This window comes from Bombyx mandarina, chromosome 21 (assembly GCF_030267445.1).
Source record: "Bombyx mandarina strain Sakado chromosome 21, ASM3026744v2".
Lineage (NCBI taxonomy): Eukaryota > Metazoa > Arthropoda > Insecta > Lepidoptera > Bombycidae > Bombyx > Bombyx mandarina.
In genome coordinates, this window is record NC_143227.1 from 9,811,757 (window position 1) to 9,816,328 (window position 4,572).

Genomic DNA, 4,572 nt, shown 5'->3' on the forward strand with positions numbered 1-4,572 from the left:
ACAATTACTGTTTTTGAAATTATTTCTTTAGCACCAATGTCATTTTAAAAGCCATGAAATTAAAATTAAACTTGAAAAGGGTCATTAGAAAGAGACAATTTTTTACACCTATAAGGTGCCTATAATGCGCCCCTCAAAGTTTGACGTTGAGAGATACATCCGAAGATTTTACATCATTACTACAAAATTTCATTACATTCTACTACATATTTTCATTGCATTATAAGGGTAGATATCACGAATTCAGACGCAATCCACAATTGTCTTATTGTGGACGGCCGCTAATATAAGGCGAGGGTTCTAGTAGTTTGGTCATTATTTTTGAGGGCATTATATGAATGCTTCACAACAAAAATAGATAGAGCTATGGTACTTAATTGTACTGACTTAAAATATACCACAACAGCAGCAGTAGGCTATTTATATTCAGAACCAATCTATAGCGCTTACAGAGTGCTGTCAATATTATAGCGCACTTTACAAATTTAGATTAGTGTTTCAGATCGATAAAGGCACTTAATATCTACTATTAACAATGTTGAATTGAGAAATTCTTGACAAATTTTGAAGTCGTCGTGGCCTAAAGGATAAGACGTCTGGTGCATTCGTGTCGAGCGATGCACCGGTGCTTCGAATCCCAGGCGGGTACCAATTTTTCTATTGAAATACGTATTCAACAAATGCTCACGATTGACTTCCACGGTGAAGGAATAACATCGTGTAATAAAAATCAAACTATCAAAATTATAATACGCGTAATTACTGGTGGCAGGACCTCTTGTGAGTCCGCGCAGGTAGGTACCACCACTCAGCCTATTTCTGACGTGAAGCAATAATGCGTTTTGGTTTGCAGGGTGGGGTAGTCGTTGTAACTATACTTGAGACCTTAGAACTTATATCTCAAGGTGGGTGACGCATTTACGTTGTAGATGTCTATGGGCTCCAGTAACTACTTAACACCAGGTGGGCTGTGAGCTCGTCCACCCATCTAAGCAATAAAAAAAATCCTAAAAACTCTGTATTTTCACTATGAAAATATTTGAACATTTAGGTACACTGTACCAAATAAAAGTAATAGTATCGTTTATTCCAGACCCGTTCGGCTCGGGTAGAGAAGAGATGAAAAATGTTCGGAATAATTAGACTTTTGAAAATAATAGCGTATAATAAATTTTTAGAATTGACTTTATATCGCACACCGAATTTAAAACACAATACACACACATACAGACGCACATACACAACATATATTTGTTTTCTACACAAACTGCAACAACAATGCTAAAATGTACCAATGCGTGTTTTTTTAAAAGTAATCTTTATTTTTTGAGTATTCCTAACCAAATACGAATTATTCGCATTCAAAAAAACATCACGCGGCGAAAACTTGATATCCTTAACGTTATTATTATTGTCATATTTGTAAACGATTATATGTAATAGCAAGTGAAAGTCTTCACTTTTCTGAATTGTAATATACTGTCTAGTGCTATTTGAAAGATTTGAATTTCGAATTGAATAAATTATATTTGTTATGCTTTGTCCAGCAGATTTATATTTAAAATAAACTCTTAAGAAAATGTTGATTATTTCCGGTGGGTACACTTCCGATTTTCGTCAAGCGCTTCTCACGTAACACGCTTTTGATTTTTTAGTAGCAGAATGAAAAAAGCATTTTTATCAATCGTCGTCCACGACTTAAATTTAATTAACAAATCAATGAAACCGACAAATCTCGTTACAGTCGAGCCTCGCCCGTGTTACGGCATACTGTGATCCGCTATCTCGAATTGCCAATAAATACGTTCACATATTATGTTACAGAGTTAAGTGTTAGCCAACAAGAAAATAGGACGAGCATAAAACGCGTTTGAGAGGTCTTTCGGGCGTTCTTAGTGTCCGGCACTTGAGAAAGCGAAAAACTAACGGTGTGAATTGCCCACAAAAAAAAATACCTTTTGCACTTATACGTAATGCGTGAATGGAATCGTATAAGGAAGCAATTGAATAAAAATAAAAGTGAAGACCTAAGACCGTACCTGTACACTTCGCCTTAAAGTGGTCATCAAAATGAATCGTATATTGAATTTTGTGGTGACACTTTTCTCGAATGTTCTTCGATAAGCACTAGTCTAACCGGACACACATATCAGGTTTTTGTATACGTTCATCATCTTCTCGAATACTCGAGTTTTAACGGAAACTGTTCTACCAACGCACACGCTCATAAATTTTCCGGAACGAAGCATAAAAACAAATTGAGATTCTAAATTCATGTTAAGAGGAACCCACTTGTAAAATCTAATGTTTATGCACGCCGTTAAAAACCTTACGTCTAACAAAAAATCAAATCATTTCTGATTTAAAAAAAAAACTTATAAACGTTTAGTACTAATTAATTTTTTGGTTACTTTAGTATTTCAACTTTAGTATTGTAACTATACTTGAGACCTTAGAACTTATATCTCAAGGTGGGTGGCGTATTTACGTTGTAGATGTCTATGGGCTCCAGTAACCACTTAATACCAGGTGGGCTGTAAGTTCGTCCACCCATTTAAGCAATAAAAAAAAAACACTGACCGAATACTTTAGTAGAGTTAATCAGTGAAAATTACATTTTAATTTTTATTTTCAATCATTACAACTATCAACAATTCGGTGGCAATGTCACGTCTGATTTTAATATTTGAATAGTTCGGTCGATTGTTATAACAACAAGAGTCCGTCCAATGGAGCATCGGCACCTTCGTAGTTAGTTTACTGTCATATGACTCGAGATCAAAATATCAGATGTCAAACGGAATATACTGTTGTGTCTGTCAAATATTGTCGAGTGTTCATATTTCACGTTATCTTCTTGAAACATGACAATTGTTATGTAATTTTATGTTTTAATTATTTGAATTTTTTGGATGGCTAAGATGGGGCATCGTCTGGGCTGCCTGCTTAATGAGGCACGGGTAACGAATTATTGGATGAGTTTTGATGGAAAGTTTATTATATCTGCTTCTATATCATTCCCTCATTGTTGAGGATGGCGACCACGTGTGACGTTCCTCCACAGTGTTCGATCATGGGCGCTCTGGACCGCATGTTACACACTACTACCAAGTGATTCCTTTACTAGATGTGACCATCCGGCTGGTGTTTTGTCCACGGCGCACCTGCCCTCCATGCGGCCCGAAATTACGAGCTATTATATACATAGACATAATATTAATTGAGGTTGATGACTGGCATGGAGTCGGAGCTTAATTCAGGATATATATATTTGCTAAGAAGGTCAATCGAGATGAAGATACTACAGAGGCAGTTACCAGAGCCCATAAAAGTGCGTATTGCAGCCTATCTTGACAGAACACTCTTTGGCTTCCAATTATGTAACGTCTTTTGAGCCATGAAACTCCGAAACATCATTCTATGTGTTGAGGTTGTATCTGATGTTGAATTCACTAGTAGTGCCAAATGATGAGATCATATTAAGCAATTCCTCAAAGTCCTCTTACAAGTTCACTGTAACTAAGATAGGAGTTGGACGTCTAGATAGGCTAGATAAAAGAAATAGTGATGTTTGTATGACCCTCGACAGAGGATCAAAATATATTCTCCAGTGCTCATATTTGGGCGATTGTCAGTATTTTAACAAGTATTTAGTATTATGTAAATATTAAAAAATTGGTTTGGTACATTTAGTAGATCTTAATCTCAATTTTGATGTGTTATACCGTTTAGTGGTTGATTACTGAATTTGTATAAAACACACAAAATTGCACTATAAAATCCGACTTGCAGCACTTTTACGATATTAGGCATAATAAATTTACAACACTGTAAGAATTTTATCGTCGAAACAGTACGTCATATCCGCTTGTAAATTCACGGAAAAGAATTTCTCTTTGTTTGAATCGTAACCGATTTTCTTCTACTTATGTAGTGTACTCTCTATATTATGATGTATCTGTAAAACACATGTTTTTTGTGACAGTTTCAAAGCCCCATCCACAGTCACAGAGTTAGTCTTACCTCTTAAAATCGAAGTAAGCCTATCAAAAAGATCGTAATCCTATGTTAGTTTCCAACAATAACATCTGAAGACTGCTTATTCATTCCTTAACATGGAAAGGAGGAAGTTCTTCACTATGTCATATACAGTGTTGCGTTTTAGTTCCAGGCGTTCGCCCACGAATTTCCTAATGAAAAAATATAGTATAATAAAAATGTAACCCGCATTATAAGCGGTATTGTGAGCCCCGTATGGGTTTGTGTTTTGCCTATAACTACAGTGAAGCAGTGATACATTCTGGCTCGAACAATTGCAATTAAAATCATTATTCTCCTGCCTTTCTCCTAGTCACTTGGGGTCGGCGGAACATGTTTTCTCCTTCCATACTATCCTCTCTACCTCTATCCTCTATCATATACAATTTCTTCGCTTTTTTTTTTTTTTAATTGAACAATGGCAATTAAAATAAAAATATTAAGCCTGGAAAGTTAGGCAGTGGATTACAGCAAAATTGCTTTTTTAAATATCAAAAGTCAGGGTCATTTAAATGTTAAGTATGAGTCTATTAA